Source organism: Haemaphysalis longicornis, unplaced genomic scaffold, assembly GCF_048455015.1.
Source record: "Haemaphysalis longicornis isolate Haplotype H1 unplaced genomic scaffold, Haemaphysalis longicornis Haplotype H1 scaffold_1, whole genome shotgun sequence".
In the NCBI taxonomy this organism is placed as follows: domain Eukaryota; kingdom Metazoa; phylum Arthropoda; class Arachnida; order Ixodida; family Ixodidae; genus Haemaphysalis; species Haemaphysalis longicornis.
This window is the reverse complement of record NW_027526203.1, coordinates 87,295,793-87,314,196: the sequence shown is the minus strand read 5'-3', so window position 1 is coordinate 87,314,196 and position 18,404 is coordinate 87,295,793. Positions and strand designations below refer to the sequence as shown.

At 49.9% G+C, this 18,404-nt stretch overlaps 1 protein-coding gene and 1 pseudogene across 1 annotated transcript in view; both read left to right on the top strand.

Moving 5' to 3' along the window:
• Positions 1–18,404, top strand: part of LOC144139945 (protein amalgam-like) — a 129,692-nt gene that overhangs the window by 28,285 nt on the left and 83,003 nt on the right. The gene's annotated exons all lie outside the window — the stretch shown is intronic.
• Positions 14,968–15,601, top strand: LOC144174140 (uncharacterized; annotated as a pseudogene).

Below are 18,404 nucleotides of genomic sequence, written 5' to 3'. Positions count from 1 at the left end.
GGACCGAGTGAGGCAACGCGGATTGGGGCTGTGGAGCGCAGGGAAGCAGGGACAGCTGACGCGAAACCTCTTCTCGCACGAACTGCTCGATATGAGGTAGAAGAGCCGAGAGGTCAGGAGAAGCAGCCAATGCCGAGAGCGACCCACGTTGCGGTTCTTCCCGCGAAGGGCGTTGGCGGGTGAAAATGCGCTGCTTGCGGAGCTCGTCATAGCTCTGACACCAGTTCACGACGTCGCTAATAGGTTGCGGGTTTTTATTCAACAGCATTTGAAACGCATCGTCCTCGATGCCCTTGAGAATGTGTCTAAACTTATCTCTTTCGGCCATAGCTGGATTTGCACGCCTGCAGAGGTCGACGACGTCCTCTATGTAGCTCGTAAATGTTTCACCGGCCTGCTGCGCTCGCTCACGCAGCTGCTGCTCGGCCTGGAGTTTGCGAAGTGCCAGTCGGCCGAAAACTTTCGTAAATTCAGCTTTGAAGTCTGGCGAAGTAGTGAAGGTAGATCCGTTGTTGTTAAACCACGTCTCAGCCAGCACCGTAAAATAGAATCCGACGTTATTGAGTTTCATCGTGCCATCCCATTTATTATAGGTGCTCACCCGTTCGAAGATTGAAAGCCAGTCTTCCGCATCACGGTCATCGGTGCCGTTAAAGAAAGGCGGGTCTCGTTGCCGGAGCGTACCGGAACAGACGATGGGCTGCTGGGGTGTAGGCGGCATGTCGTCGCTGACCGGGAGTCTTCTGCTTCGCAATTCCAGGCTGTCAGGCCTTGCGGGGATCGTGATGTGGCAACCTCAACCAAAAATGTGGTGACGTTTATTGACACCTGGGAACGGCCACGTCGTCAAGTCAGGCAGCGTTCGAGCAGACGTAGGAAACCGGGGCTGAGGTTCGAGCTGTGCGAGGACACACTTCGTCTCCTTCCAAAAGCGCTGCATGACACATAACCTTATCGGAAGATTGTCCACCAACAGGACATGACAGTACATAGCCACTGGAAAAGTGTCCATCTGCTAATGTTCAGGTTCTTCGCTACAATATATATACCCCTATGCCTCCTTCGGTGTTGTAGACTGCTGCCATATCTTTCTCTATTTCCTCAACGAGCCCCTCATTTCCTTACTATATTATTCTGCGAAAGCCTAGCGAGGGTCTCGGTTCTGGCAGCCTTGATGCCTAGGTAGCATAAGAGGGCTTCCCGCCAGTTACCCGCTCATGACAGGCTGTAGACGCTCGAGTCACGCCCCGGGTGTTGAAAAGAAGGTCCCCTTCTCCCCGTGTAGTCGGAGTGGCGCTGGCTACCACCCTCAAGCGTCAGATACACTTCTAGTAAATATAAATAGCCCAGAAAGTGAAGGAGAACACAGTCGCCCAGATAGCCGAATTGGTAAGGCATTCGACATGTAATCGAAAGGCGTGGGTTCGGTCCCCACTCTGGGCGCGTGTTTTTCTTTCTTTCTTTCTTCTGTATATTAAAAAAATGTTTACTTCATTAACCGTAGTGAAAAAGAAAAAGAGCCTAACCACACCCCTATGCCTCCTTCGGCGTTGTAGACTGCTGCCCTATCTTTCTGTATATATATATATATATATATATATATATATATATATATTATAATGGGGTTTATTGGCAGGACTTGCAAGAGGCTCGAACGATATCTGGCCGTTTCAGAGTCCAAACGAGGTCTGGCGTCCGCGCGCAGGTCTCGCGCCGAAGCACTGTCGATGGAGCTGCCGCTGTGTCGCTACGGGGACATATACCCACTGGGGGATTGACGCCACTCGCTTGAGACGCTGAACGTGAGCCACGGAAGCGACGATCGGTACTAGGAGTGACCGGCTCGACGATGTAATTGACGGGAGACGTTTTTTCGACGACGCGGTAGGGACCCTGGTATTTCGTCTGAAGTTTGCTTGAAAGCCCTGGGGCCGTAGACGGTGTCCGTAGCCATACAAGGGAGCCAGCAGCGTAAGTTGGCGTTCCACTACTGTCGCCGTGGCGATACTGCTGACGTCCTTGGTCTGCTGCCGTGAAGGAGCGTGCCAGTTGGCGGCACTCTTCGGCTCGCTTGGCGATTTCCGAAACTGGAACACATTCCGAGATGTCAGGGCGGTAAGGAAGGATGGTGTCAAGTAGGCAGGAAGGTTCACGCCCGTACAGCAGAAAGAAAGGTGAGAAGCCGGTGGTTGACTGCGTGGCCGTATTATACGCGTACGTGACGAAATGAAGAACTAAGTCCCAGTTCAAATGGTCACGAGAAACATACATCGACAGCATGTCGCCCAGTGTACGGTTAAAACGTTCTGTCATCCCGTTGGTTTGGGGGTGGTAGGATGTAGTCTTCCTGTGAACAACGCGGCATTCAGTGAGCAGCGCCTCCACGACTTCGGACAAGAAGACTCGTCCCCGGTCGCTCAACAGCTCCCTGGGCGCTCCGTGCCGCAGAATAAAACGTTGAAGAAGGAAGGATGTGACATCGCGAGCAGTGGCAGTGGACAGTGCAGCTGCTTCCGCGTACCGTGTCAAGTGATCAACTGCCACAATAATCCAACGATTGCCTGCGGCCGTGCTGGGAAGTGGACCGTAAATATCTATTCCAACACGGTCAAAAGGTCGTGCTGGACACGGTAGTGGCTGCAATGCTCCCGTGGGATGTTGAGGGGGACACTTACGACGCTGACATTCTGTGCACGAGCGGATGTACTTGATCACAAATGTGTACATCCCCCGCCAGTAGTAGCGCAAACGGAGCCGCTGATACGTTTTCAGCACCCCAGAGTGGGCGCACTGTGCGTCGGCGTGGTGGTAAGAGCAAAATTCGGAACGCAAATGGCCAGGAATGACGAGTAGCCACTTCCTGCCTTCAGATGAGTAGTTCCGGCGGTAGAGCAGGTCGTCACGTATGGCGCAGAGTGAAGCCTGGCGGCGCGTAGCCCGGGATGCTGGAACTGTTGATGGACTCGACAGGTATTGCAAGATTGCGGCAATCCACGGATCCTTACGCTGTTCTGAGGCCATATCTTGTATAGCTAGTGACGCCACCGCGCAGTCTGCTGTGGACAGGGAACCAGTGTCGGACACGACGGGTGACCGAGACAGGGCATCGGCATCACTGTGTTTGCGTCCGGACCGGTATATGACTCGGATGTCGTACTCTTGAAGTCGAAGAGCCCAACGTCCGAGTCTACCGGAAGGGTCTTTCAGTGAGGACAGCCAGCATAGAGCGTGGTGATCCGTGACAACGTGGAATGGACGACCGTAAAGGTAGGGACGAAATTTGGCGATAGCCCAAACAATAGCCAAACATTCCTTCTCGGTGACGGAATAGTTCCGCTCCGCCTTAGTCAGGGTGCGACTGGCGTATGAAACAACGTATTCATGGAAGCCTGCTTTACGCTGAGCGAGGACGGCACCTAGACCGACACCACTGGCGTCAGTGTGCACTTCAGTAGGTGCAAGCGGATCAAAATGGCGTAGTATGGGTGGCGACGTCAGCAGGCTTCGCATAGCCACAAATGCTTTTTCACAAGCAGGAGGCCAGTCGGTAATTTCTGCGCTTCCGTTGAGGAGCTGTGTCAAAGGGGCGATAATGGTGGCAAAGTTTCGAACGAATCGCCGAAAATAGGAGCAGAGACCAATAAAGCTTCAAAGGTCTTTCAGAGTGGTCGGTTTTGGAAACTCTGCCACTGCACGAAGCTTTTCCGGGTCCGGAAGTATGCCGTTTTTAGAAACAACGTGGCCCAAGATTGTTAGCCTCTGAGCAGCAAAGCGACACTTTTTCAAGTTTAGTTGCAAGCCAGCCGAAGCAAGGCACGTCAACACTTGTTCAAGGCGCTCAAGGTGCGTGTGGAAATCTGGCGAAAACACGACAATGTCATCGAGATAACACAGACATGTTTTCCACTTGAGGCCCCGTAAAACATTGTCCATCATTCTCTCGAAGGTAGCTGGCGCATTACAAAGCCCGAAAGGCATCACATTGAAGTCGTAAAGCCCGTCGGGCGTAATGAACGCCGTTTTCGAGCGATCGGCATCGGCCATGGGCACTTGCCAGTAGCCTGACCGCAAATCTAGTGAGGAGAAGAATTCGGCCCCCTGTAAGCAGTCAAGAGCATCGTCGATACGAGGTAGCGGGTAGACGTCCTTGCGTGTAATCTTGTTCAGGCGACGGTAATCTACGCAGAACCGGATCGACCCGTCTTTCTTAGTTACCAGTACCACGGGGGAGGCCGTCGGGCTGGTAGAGGGCCGAATTACGTTGCGCGCAAGCATATCTGCCACTTGCTCGTCGATCACGCGGCGCTCCGCAGGTGACACGCGATATGGCCGCTGCCGTAGGGGCGCGTGGGAGCCGGTGTCAATTTCGTGGGCGACATTCGACGTGCGTCCCAAGGTGGCTTGCTGGCAATCGAACGATTCACGAAAACGTTGTAGAAGGTTGATGAGCTGGTCGCGTTGGGCCGAGGTGAGGTCTTTGTTGATAGACTGTAGGAACACGTCTGGACTTGCCGTACACTCGGGACTAAGTGCACTCACAGGGAAGAACGACGGTTCGTCGGGCACGGCCTCTACATGCGAGGAATCAACAGCGTTCACGAATCCCAGACATTCCCCGTGGAACCGTGTTGTCGGGCAAGAGGATGCGTTGCAGACCGCCATTAAGAACTGAAGCAAAACAGCGCGAAAAAACGAAGGACGAGGGAGAACACACACACGAGCGCTGACAACAACTGAGCATGTTTATTGCAAACGCAAATATATACGCTATACAAACAGAGATACAAAAAACAACCACAAGATATGCAAACAGCGTAAGCATTTTTTCGCCGCGCCCGAACTAATCACACCACTCTGGGTACTGCTTCATCCTTTCAAATACATCATCTCTTTCGCAGTTAAGGTGACCGATGGCTTGCTGACGCACTTATCCCCTCTCTCGGCGATTTGGAATGCTTCAACGATTTCCCGCGTGATTTGGTCCTTGTGCTTCTTGATGAGGTCGCATCTTTCGAGAAAAGGCCAACAATCTTTGCAAGATGCGCAGTGGGTGGCAAGGTTGCTTCCTGTGCGATTTTTGACTGTATTAGCGTGTTCTCTTAATCGGTCGTTTACGCATCTTCCTGTCTGTCCGATGTACGAGCGACCGCAGGAAAGTGGAATGTCATACACCACCGCGGTGTCGCACTCCCGATAGCGCTTGTCATGCTTCTTACGGCACGGTTGGGCCCTTGGCGCGTCACTATTCACTCGGCGGCACATACCGTTCAACTTGGTCCTCGCCGAAAAAACTACCCTCACATCAGCTCGGTTTCCCACCTGTTTTAGCCTATGGGAAACCCCGTGCACATAAGGAATGACAGCTATTTTCTTCTTCTCCTGGTCACTTGTCGTTTTTTTTCTTTTTTCCCTTTAGTTCGGCCACCAACCTTTCGGCAACGGCCCCCAGAAATTCGTTTGGGAAACCCGAAGCAGTCAGCCGGCTCACCTGGGCTTCAAAGCTTGCGGAAGCTTGGTGGTGGCAGGAACGAACCAAAGCGCTCCTCAGTGCCGTCATCGCGATCCCTCGCTTTACTATTTTAGAGTGTGCTGACGAAAATGGGAGGATGCCGTTCCGGGATCGTGGCTCGTACCTCCAACAGACGTGGTCTGCCGAAAAAACGAGACTGAGGTCCAGAAATCGAATGCGACCCTCCTCAGGTAGCTCCTTCGTTAGGGTGAACACCTGTAGTGCTGAAGTGAACAGCTGGAAGATCCTCTCCACCTGTGCTTCCATGTCGCCTGCTCGCTCGAACACTACCAAAAAATCGTCCACGAAGCGGAACACTTTCACAACACCCGAGACTTCTAGGGCCTTCGCTAGTCTCCTGTCGAAACGTGCTAGCAGTAGGTTGCTGAGTGCCGGGGCGAGGCATGATCCTATGCACACCCCATCCTTTTGGATGTACACCTCATCCCCAAACTTCACGATCGTGAACCGTAAGTAAAATTCCAGCATGCTGACGAAGGCCGTTGCACTGATGCCGCAGGAGTTCTGGAACCCGATTGCTCCGGTCTCATCAATACCATCCCTAACCACCCCGAGCAATAGCGCTTGTGGCATGGAATAATAGAGATCCTTAATATCCACAGAAAAGGCACTCAGGTCCTTCCCGTCGTGTTGTCCTTCCCGTCGCCATTAAGCTTGAACCAGAGCGAACATCGAGGACAGCGGAGGGTAAGGGGAGCAACTTGCGCCAAAGAAATAAACTCGACGGTGTGAAAATCACGGTTGTGTCCGCAGTGACATTGCAAGAAACAGGAACAATCACGGAGCAGCTCGGGGGAATATCGGTATCTTCGGAAACCAGCAACTTGATCGACAGTTCGTTCTGCGGCGGCTCCCACAACGGTAGAAGTTCAACTTGCGCACGAGCACAATCGATTATGGCGTGATGACGGGATAGAAAGTCCCACCCAAGAATGATATCGTGAGAGCATGACGGGAGCACAACGAACTCGATGACGTAAGCGATGCCTTGGATGAGGACACGAGCGGTGCACATGGCTAGTGGCTTAACCTCTTGCGCACTTGCAGTCCGAAGAGTAAGTCCACCGAGAGGTGTTGTGACTTTACGCAACGAGCGGCAAATACGTTCACTTAACACTGAAACTGCGGCTCCCGTATCCACAAGCGCTAGTGCGGCGACACCTTCCACAGTCACATCTATAACGTTAGCGGGTGATATAAGAGGACTTCGGCATTTTGACATTCGTGCAGTTCTTGCCTCGGGAACTGCAGCCGTCAGTTTCCCTCGGCAACCGGATTTTGTCGGGGCCGCATGAGCGACACGGAGCGGCGACGCGGTGAAGAAGGGCGACGGCTCGAAAATGGGGGTGGCTCGCTAGTACAGGAGCTCGGTGTCGGTCCTGAATCACCGGGGGCGAAATACGGCTGAGATCCGTAGGCCGATACAGGGTGGACATCGCGATCAAGTGGTGGCCGCCGACGGCACATCCGCGCCACGTGCCCGGGCATGCAGCATGCGTAACATATCGGGCGGTTGTCTGGTGTGCGCCAAGGATTGAGCTGTTGAGGTGCCAGTCGAGAATACCGTGTCACCCGCTGGGGTGCCGTGTACTGATATGCCTGAAAGGCGCCTGGCTCCAGTTGTCGTACGACTGAAGCGCAATTCATGGCAGCCGGTGAAGCGAGAGGCGCAGCCATGGGTACCGTTAGGGTCGATGCTACTGGGGAAGCGAGAGGCGCTGCGGCGGTAGTTGAAAAGGGCGGTGCCACTGCTGACGCTAAGTGTGGGGTCAAGGGTGAAGCCACGGATACAGGCACATGTGGCGGTTGGCAGGCTGAGGGAAGTGCCTCGGCGACCTGTTCTTGAATCACTCGCCGCACAGTCGGGGGCAGCGGAAAGGCAGGCTCTCGAGCGCTAGGAAGCAGGGCCAGCTGCCGCGAAACTTCTGCACGCACGAACGCCTCGATGTGCGGCAGAAGAGGAGAAAGGTCGGAAGGTACGGCCAATGACGACAGATGCCTGTCCTTCTGCCTTCGGAAAGGAAGAATTCCCGAAGGGGTAAGTGGTATGTTTGGGCCTGTGCAGCCTTCCTTTGGCCATTGGAAGCGCATGTGCAAAATAATATGATCGGAAATGTGGCACCGGAGACGGATGTATAATGACTGTCTCAGAAATGTATGTTTTAGCAACTACCCGCCTGTGGTTGCTGAACATCACTACAGATCAGTGAGGCGCTTGGCGGCGCAGACATCCGAACTGCTTGAAGGGTGACTCTATCCAAGCTGCTTAACGTCGATGGAGCAAGGCAGCCAAGAGCTCGCAAGATGGTCGTGTTTGGAGATGTTGGCCTTCCAGATGATGTATCCAAGGTGCTAGAAAAAGGTCCAAAATACTGCAACGAACCCCGCATATCGCCTCATGAGCTACTTGCCATTAATAGGGAAATCTCTAAAAAAGCCTCCACAGAGGATCGCGAAAGATGCATCTTGGATGGGGATCTTGGATCCTTAGCAAAGACCGTCGAGAAACGACCACGGAAGGCACGGAATTGCAACGCGCATGTGGTCACCTGTTTTCAAGAAAACGACCTGCGCCTTCTGCAGTCCGACAAAAAAGGGTTCTTTGTGGTAATGCCGTATGGCGAATTCAACGAAAGAGCCCTAGTTGCGATCACAAAGAACATTTCCCAGCGGAAAGTGAAGCCTTCTCGAGTCAAGGAAAAAGCGTTAGCTATGTGCGAGGACTTGAATCTGCAGCATCTCAAGAAATCCGTGAAAGGCAGCAAGGAAAACAAACTGAATGCGTTTTTTTCCGCAAAAAATCATAAATCGGGGACACCATTTAGGACTATTGTCAGTGAAAGAGGGTCATGGCAGCAAGAAATGAGCCGGTTTCTCCAGAAACACCTGAACTCTGCACATTGATGACCCTTTTCTACTAGAAAGAGTGTTGATGTCTTGCAAGTGTTGAAAGATAACCGTTCAGTTGAGTTTGGGTTTTCTGTTGACGTGACAGATTTGTACTACTCCATTCCGCACGAACATTTGCTCGCTTCTGCACAGTCCTGCATTGATGAGAGTGGAGCGGTGCCGTTCCAGAATTCCACTGGATTGTGGGTTGCCAATTTCATGGCACTGCTAGAGTTTTATCTGAATTCCACTTTTATTTCTTTTAACAGAAAGCATTACCTACAACGTCACGGCAATTGTATCGGCTCCTGTGTAGCGCCGGTTCGGTGTATTATCTTTTTAAGCAGTCTAGACCGAACCATTATGATGCTCTTGACTCTAATCTTGTTTTTACCGTTTTTAGATATGTTGATGATTTTTTAGTGATTTTAAAGACACTAACCGCTGAAACGCACCTTGGCACGGTAAGGAAGATTTTGGAGCTTTTTAATCAACACGGGAAAGGCCTACGAAGTACCTGTTGACAACGAATTACAGTTTTTAGACATTACCATTTGGTTTTCTGAGGACCATGTTTGTTGGTGGTACAATCCACGAGCTCAGACAGAACTGCTGCCCTATGACTCGGCACTTTCGAGAACAGTGAAAAGGGCAATCGCTTCACTGACTCTGGAATCTTCATTACAAAAATCGCGTGCTCACAAGATGCAGGACAGTTTTCTCAATCAGGTTGGCAGGCCGGTTTCCCTGGCACTGTCGTTGTCGCTGGGGCAACAACGTAGCTCAACAAAGTGAAAGGAGCGAAGAAGGCCAAAGATACCTCCCGTGCGCAGAAAACGGATGTCGTGCCGTGCATGCACAGAGTGCCCATGACATGAAGAAGCTCGCCGAAAGATACGGAATCAACATTGCGTTCTCTGCCCCGTGTAAACTTGCGCGCCTGTGCTCGCGCATATCGGGTGAACGCAGGAAGAAGGAATGTGGAAAAAAACACGCAAATCGATATGTCGACTGTGCAGTCGGAGTTGTATATGAAATCCCGCTATCTTGCGGAAGGTCTTACGTTGGCCAAACGGGCCGGTGCGTCAACGAGAGAGCCAGGGAACATGAATTGTCCCTTGGAAAAGATAATGGAGCACATTTGCCCACCCATTCGCGTGCCTGCGGTTGTGAGCCACGGGTTGAAGATATAAGAATACTGAACAAAAGCAAGAACAGGGCTGCGAGGGAATTAGCCGAAGCGTTTAATATCAGGGAGAGGGCGAATGACTGTATAAGTGATACCTCGATTGCTCTGTATAGTAGCGAAATGGTTTTTTTGAAAAAAGTGCTGCAGACATATCTGACTTTGTTATCATGTGTATATGTGCATGCTTCTTCTTTCTCGCCGTCTTTTTTCCTAGAGATATAAGCACATGCGTAGCCGAATAAAAGTAGTTGGAAGTTAGCGCCTGTCTCGTCTACACTGTTCTTCGTCCGTGTGTTTTTGTTGCGCTTCAAATCATGGAAACTTGTATTTTCGCCTCTTTATCACTGTATCAAAGAAACATGAGAAACACACGTCATTCGGCACTATTAATATGTCAGAAACAGCCGAATAGCACTGGCAATGACGACTGCAACCTTGATATTTGTCCTTACCGAGTCCCTCGTCCCGTATCTTTCTGTTCTGCTACATGCATTACGAGGGCTCTGGCTCCAGCAGTTCGGATATGCCAATTGCTAACCCCGACCTCCGACCACGTGTTACGTGGCGGCCGCTGAAAAAAGACGTTGTACGTCTCCCGCGGTGGTCGAGGGGCGGCGCTAGTTGACCGGCCTCGGAGCACTTTAAATATAAAAACCCCCGCGGGAAAGTCGAGAGAGAAGCCGTTGCGGGATAGCATAGTGGTCAGTGCACCGCACGCGTAATGCGGAGATGTGGGTTCGACTCGCACTCCCGGAAACAACGGCGGATTTTTTCACGACTTGTATTTTCGCCTATTTATCACGGTATCAAAGAAATATGAAAAACACACGTCATTCGGCACTAATAAATATGTTGGAAACAGCCGAGTAGCACTGGCAATGACGACTGCTACCTTGATATATATATATATATATATATATATATATATATATATATATATATTCCCGCGGACCATGCATTGGGTTTGTTTATTTATGTTTTGCTTTTACCGCCCGTTTGCGCCGGTCTGTGTTATCTCTGTGCCAAGGGAAGCGCGTGTTCCATTCTTTCTTTCTGTGCCCCATGTGTTATCTCTTTTGATAGGCAGAGCATTCTCATAGGGAGAGAGTGAACAGCCTAGAGTAATCTGCTTGGACCTACAATGTTCTAGATGTGAATCGACGGTTTGAGAACCACGCGTGCCGAAAGATAGAAAAATTACACCATCTTCCCACGTGGGAATCCTCAGGGGATGCTGTGGTGATAACGCCGATGCCGCGTATCGTGTTCCTGTGTTATCTGCTGCTTTCCCCCCGACGCGCCACGTGCAGTTTCTACGTGACTTTACTGGTCACATGTGTGTTTGTTATATATGTACGCTGGTGGCATGGAATAAAGGTTGTCATGATCTCGCCCCCATCGTCGGTGGCTCTGTCCCTTTCCCCGTTCTTACGGCAGCCCAGCGGCACTCGGCCCACTTCTAGGCCGCAACACGGCATGGTGTCAGAAGATGGCGTCTTCTGATATTCAAGGGGCGTTGCACCAATCTTCAAGCGCCGCCATGTCAGAAGACAACAGGGGCAAGCCATTCCGCTGCATGTTCGGTGTTCCTGCTCCACCAACGTTTGACTTCGACCGGGCATCCGAATGGCCTTCTTGGATCCAGCTCTTCGATGACTACCGCTTTCCCAGTCGAAAAACACAACAGGAATTTCTGTCGCACAAAAGAAATTTCTGTCGCGCGACAGGGATTTCTGTCGCACGACAGGGATTTCTGTTGGGACTACAGGATGGTCTGTCGTGCGACAGAAATTTCTGTAGTACAACTACAGAAATCTGTCGTACGACAGGCATTTCTGTCGCACGACAGGGATTTCTGTTGGGACTACAGGATGGTCAGTCATGCGACAGGAATTTCTGTAGTACAACTACAGAAAATCTGTCGTACGACAGGCATTTCTGTAGTACAACTACAGAAAATCTGTCGTACGACAGGCATTTCTGTCGCACAACAGGAATTTCTGTTGGGAATGCAGAATGGTCTGTTGTGAGACAGGAATCTCTGTAGTAGGACGACAGAATGTCTGTCGTACGACAGAAATTTATGTAGTACAACACACATATCTATCATGCGACAGACATTGTGTAGCCCCACTACAAAAACCTTTGTAGTAGAACTACAAAATGTCTGTCGCATGAGACATTTCTGTTGTACTACAGAAACTTCTGTTGTGCAACACTCTGTAGGCACTACACAAATTTCTGTTGCACCACAGACTGTCCTTCAGCCACTACGACTGGATTCCGTAATTCCTATTATTATCTGCCGTGCGACCGAACATTTTGTAGTCCCTGCAGATTTTTACAGTCTGAAAGAGAACTTTAGATTCATTGCAAAAGTGTCACACTAAAGACCTTTCAATATTGCTACAAAATCACTTGCTTACCCTGTCGGCAAACCCCGCGTTTTCCAGCATTAGGAGAGCGATGGAATACGCCGAAAAGAACGGAATACACTGGAAAACGCAGAGCTGGACAACATCAACGTGGGGACCGCATTTTCCATCTGGAGAGCGATGTAATACGCTGGAGACAAAAGAAAACACTGGAAAACGCCGCGCTGAACGACAGCAACGCGGGGTGGTTGCTTTAGAGCATCGAATAACACGGGGTCATTGCCTTTGACGACAGGGCTTCAGACAGGGCAAACGGGATAGCACGAACAGGATAGTTAGTGTGGTGCCGCTGCTGGCTGGGCACGGAAATGCCGCGCGCCGCTTAAGGGGTGGACTGGTTGTATTCCAGTGCCGCGATCGACGCAGATGCTCCGAAACGTGGTGTTTTCGGCCTGTGCGGTGCCGCGAATTCCCACTTTTTTAGCGTGCGCTGCACGAAAACAATGGTGCGTGCGAGTGACGGTCATCTCGTTGAATTGCATCGCAAGCGTCTGTTGTAATGAACGTTTGTTGCATTACTGCCATTAGCATTCCGGCCGTGTTTGAAAAAACCTTCGCTACAAATTTGCAATTAACAGCACAACTTAGCACAAATCACTGTAATGTTGCAACACCTAAGCGTAGCTCCATAACCAAAGAAATTGATACATAAAGAACTTTGCAAATTTCTTTTTTCTTTGAGGGAATTGCAATTGCATATATTGTACTGTGGACAATCTTTGATAAAAGAATGAGGCAATAAGGGTAGCCCGTCGGCAAAGCGGACGCATAAAGGACAAGCAAGACATGCTTTTTGAAGACGTGGTGTAATAATTGCAGTGCACATTCTGACACGTATTTCTGGGTGTCTTTGAGAGCCCCATTGTTTCAATCTGCGTGCTGTTGTTTTATTTTTTTAGCACGCAATTTGTTTATTTTAACGCGAAGCATGTGTCCAATCAAGCCTAAATAGTTAAAATAAGATTTTAAAAACAGCGAACCAGTTGCCGCTACCTGTGTGAAAAAAAAAAAGAAACGGTACCAGTGAACTCGTTAAATTGCCGAGATGTGTTAAAAAAAATAAATCTAGAAAGAAAGAAAACGCACGCCTTTCCTCTAGCCCGGCCCTTCGGAAGAAGTTCGGGGAAGCATCGTCAACACTGAAGGCATGTCGCGGCGCGACAGCACTCGCGGGACGGGGAGGCCGCAATACGAAGAATCGAGAGGGGTGAGGAGGGGTCGCGAAACAACTTCTCGTGATCGGCCGGTTCCCTCCTTACCCTTCCTTTGTTCCCTCCTGCTTTTCGTCTTTCGGTCAAAATTTGGCGGTGGCTGCGTGGCCGAGTGGCTCGTTCACATTTAACATCGGCCCTTTGCCTACCTGAAGTTACGCGTAACTTTTTGTAAAAACGTGCATCTTATGTCTCCGCGAAGTATCAGCAGCAACATTTGTAGCTTCGGAAGCTGTGGTAAAAGCAAGATCAGTGGTCCGGATTTCAAGCATCTCGAAGTGAGGACTCCTCTAGCCACGACTAACCGTGGTGCTTGGGATTATTGGCACACTGATGCGAGTGAATACGATGAATTTCGCAGGAAGTGTGATCTCGAATACGCGCGATGTGCTTGGACAATCGACTGAACTTGCAATGACCCCTGCGTGACTTCGGCAGGTATCGGGCGTGCATACACTTCGAGATAGTGCAGCACCACAGAGACGTGCGCTTTTCGCCACAGGATACCCCTCCACGTTTTGCTGCGCGAATGCATTGTCAACTGATCAAGGTTCACCAAGGCAAGCATTCCAGCTAAATATTGACTTTCCATTTTGATTCGCTCACGTTCTCTCGCGTTTTGCTGTTTAAATAAATCAGGTTCAAGAAATATTTGTTTGCTTGTGTTTTAATGGTCCTAACTTGTATAAGGAACGAATTTTCGAACGGTTATTGTCCATGCTCGTTTAATAGTTTTTTTTTTCAATCCGGGAGAATAAATTTGCTTTCATGAACAGATTGAGCGTCATTGACGGAACGCTATGATGGGACGCTATTTGGCCCTGCTTCAGAAGCACGGCCAAATCAGCTGAAAAGTGCCCAAATGAGTCTAGCTAAATTTTGTAGCGCTTCTTAGGTGTCCCTGAAGGAAAGACTTGTGTATTTCTTCTTAACAGCTACGCGGGTTTGCAATTACACGGCTATTAAAGAAAAAAGGCCTAGCGCGAGCATCGGCCACGCTATTCGCTGGATACCGCGTTGTCTCCGGCGTGTTCCAGCGTCATGTTCTGCGGCTGCCAGATCCACGAGTTCCCGCGTGTGCGTGTGCACGAGTTTCCGCGACTGCACATGCATCAGGCATGTGCAATCTGCGTAACATCAAACTTTTGTATTGCATGCATGAATGTACCACTTGTTGCATTGCTTACATTGCCTTTTGATACAGCTTTCTGAAATCAGTTATTCACTGAAAACAATTTTAGGCTTCTTCCAGAAAGGCAAGAATACCCCCAAATGCTTATGTTTGTTGGTCATATTTTTATTTAAATTGTTATGCATATCCTGCATACTTCAGGTACTTAATAGAAAAAAACATCACGGGAAGTAAATTTCTTATGCAAAACAAGTTGAAATTCGAGACATGACAGGATTTACTACAGACTACAGAACAGGATTTACTACAGACTACAGGACAGGATTTACTACAGACTACATGACAGGATTTACGACACACTACAGGACAGGATTTACTACAGACTACAGGACAGGATTTACTACAGACTACAGGACAGGGTTTACTACAGACTACAGGACAGGATTTACTACAGACTACAGAATGTCCCATTCCCTCACAGGATCATTCTGTCGTATTTTTCTGTTGTGTTTTTCGACTGGGTTGCCTTGGGCTTTAGCCAGCGAGGTGAAGAAGCACAAGTCCGGACTCTGTTTCATGCGATGGGACGGCAAGCCAGAGAAATCTTCTCAACTTTCGCTTTATCTGAAGAGCAACAGAAGCAGTACGAAGTCGTCAAAAAGAAGTTAGACAACCGCTTCGTGTCCGCACGGAACCTAGTTTATGAGAGCGCGTGTTTTCACCGACGCATTCAACAACCTGGCGAATCAGTCGACCAATTCATCACTGCGTTGCACACGCTGGTGGACCAGTGCGACTACCAGGAAAAGGAACGCATGGAAAAGGAACGAGGTTTGTCGTCAGCCTCAGTGATCCGAAGCTCTCCGAGTCGCTACAAATGGATGCAAATTTGACACTCGCTAGTGCTTTGGCAAAAGCTCCATTGAAGGACACCGTCCAACGACAGCAGCAGCAGCTGCGAGAAACCAGTGACGAACCTTCGGCAGAGGCAGCCAGCAACCTGCACGTGGTCAGCAACCAAGGGAAGCCCCGGAAGAACTATTCAGGACAGCGTCCCGGCAGCTCGTCAAGGAATAGTGCACCTGGCATACAAGGTCAGCGCACCAGAGAACAGCCCAACCGACCACACACCCCCGGTCCATGCCCCAACTGCGGCCAAGGCGCGCATCCCAGGACCTCCTGCCCGGCCAAATTTGCGAAATGCAACTACTGTAGTTGTTCCGGACATTTTGCAGTGGTGTGTCGGAAAAAGGCTGCAGGCGACCGAACGAAGGTACAACTTTCTTCTCTCCATATGGACAAGGGGGCGTATTTTGTTGACACGGTACACGGGGAGCACTCTATTTCTCGGTATGCTCAGGTCGTCATAAACGGCACTGCGGTGTTCGCTAAACTTCATTCGGGTCCAGAAGTTTCCGTGGTACCCTCAACGTTTCCTGGATTGCCTACCGGGTTAGACAAGTGCGACATAACCTTAACAGGACCCGCGAATGAGCCACTCCATGTTCTCGGAAAGTTTGTTGCCAATATCCAGAGGAAACAAGGCACGGTCCGACAAACTGTGTACGTTGTCTCTCCCTTACGCTCCATACTTTTGGTTCTCCCAGCGCTCGAAGCAGCTTATTAAGTTCGCTGACTAGGTCAGTTGCGCGTCAGCCATCGAGGCTTCCTACCCGCAGCTTTTCAGTTCCCTGGGAGCTATGAAAGGAGAATACAATATTCGAATAAAGCCGAACGCGATTCCCTTTGCAATTCAGGTTGCGCGTCACGTTGCCTTGCCCTTGCGGGACCGAGTTAGGCAGGATCTGGAGCGTATGGAGCGGGATGATGTAATCCGCAAAGTAGACGAACCTACAGAATGGTGCGCGGGTATTCTACCAGTACTCAAATCCTCTGGAGATGTTCGTATTTGCGTTCATTGACGCAATTAAACAAAAGTGTACTTCACGAGCGCTATGTGTTGCCAACGGTAGAGGATAGCCTCGGTCTGTTAAGTGGATGGGAGGCTTAGCTCAAAAAAAGACGAGGATGGTGGCAAACGTGACAGGTGCTACAAACAACTGAGTTTATTTCGAAAAGCACAAACATACAAATAGCAGGCATGCACTCAAGAAAAAGAAAGGAAAGAAAAAAAATTACACACATCACGGTCATCTGGCGAGCATCAGAAAAAAGTATGTAGGAACGCACTTTCCTTATCATAAATAGAAAGCGACGGTACACTTACGCACATGGGCCCTTTTCTTTTTATGAAAATGCCTCGGCAACCTCACGTGCGGTAGCATCTCTGCACCTTTCGATTATTTTTGTTTGGTCCATATTGGGTTTACAGATTGGGTTTACAGAATCACAATCTTTACAATGTTGTGGCAAGTACGAACCAGTTTCATTTTTTATCGACGAGGCATGTTCTCTGAGGTGGTCATTAATGCATCGGCCGGTTTGGCCGATATGCACTTTACCACAACTCAGAGGGATCTCGTACACAACACCAATCGCACACTTAATAAACGGCGTGAAGTGCTGCTTCTCGCATTTTTTGCGTTTCATCTCTGGCTCTATTCTTGAGCACAGCGTGGCAAGTTTCAAGGGCGCTGACAACACAACCGGTATGCTGTACTTGGAAGCGACCTTCTTAAGCGACCTTCTTAACCCTCCGTCACGGCGGTAAGGGTTGAGCCCGGAAAGCCAACAGCTTAAAGCCCGGCCATTTGATGGTCAAAACGGCTTCCCATAGCATGCTCACACGATTTGTACAGGGCAGACTGAAGGCACATAGTGGCGATGGCACGCTTTACAGTTTTAGAATGAGCGGAATCAAAAGGCAACAGTTCCTTGGAGGTTCTAGGTGAATATTCCCAGCACACGTGGTCGTCCACAAAAGTTAGGTTAATGTCTAAAAACTGGAGTCTACTGTGAAGGGGTAGCTCATGTGTAAAATTTAAACCCTTCCCGCCCTGATGAAAATGACTTAAAACTTCCGTGACGGTGTTAGGATATGTTACTTGGTCCTGTTTTTTCAAAAGAACCAAAAAATCGTCCACATATCTGAAAATCTCAAACATTTTGTCCCCTTCGAGCGACTGACTCAGATCCCGATCAATGCCTGCCAGGAAAATGTTGCAAAGTGCTGGCGCTACACAAGAGCCAATGCAAATACCCTTCTTTTGTCTGTAAAGCTTATTTTCGAAAGATATGTGAGTGGCACTAAGGTAAAATTCAAGAAGGGACATAAAATTGTTAACAGATATACCAGCACCATTCTGAAAGGCTATCTCAGCATTTGTTTCGATACACTCCACAACTGCGACCAACCGTTCGTTGTGCGGAACCGAATAAAACAAGTCTTCCACATCTATGGAAAAACCATATCTCATGTCTGTCCTACCCCGTATAACATCCGTGACAGCGACAGAGTTCCTAGTTTCGAAAGGGTCGTTCACACTTAAGGTTTTAAGCTGGTTCAATAGAAAGCCACTGACAAGCGATTGCCACGTATCCCTTTCACTCACGATAGACCTGAAGGGAATCCCGGCCTTATGGGTTTTGGCCGTGAAGAAAACCTTTAAATTGGTCCGCCCACTATCGCTGATACCTTTAGCAAGTTTCTCTAGCTCGAGGCTCCTACACAAGGCTACAGCTTTACTTTTAACCTTTGAAGCACTCACATCAACGGGGAGGAAGTTCTTGTTGACGGCAAGTGTGGCTTTCTCATCGAACGTTCCAGCAGTCATGGCGACGAACCCCCCATCCTTGTCGCTTTGTAGCAGCCTCAGATTGCTGTCCACGAAATAGTTGACCGGTGACGTAGAGCACGGGTAGGCGACACGGTACGGAGAAGGCTGTCGACACCGTCGAGTAGGCATCTTTCGCCGTCTTCGGCCTGGGCTTTCCTGGCCACTCTCCTATTTAGGGAGAGCAGTTCATGGGCAGGACCCGCCGCGGTGGCTCAGTGGCTAAGGCGTTGCGCTGCTGAGCACGAGGTCGCGGGTTCGATTCCCGGCCGCGGCGGCCGCTT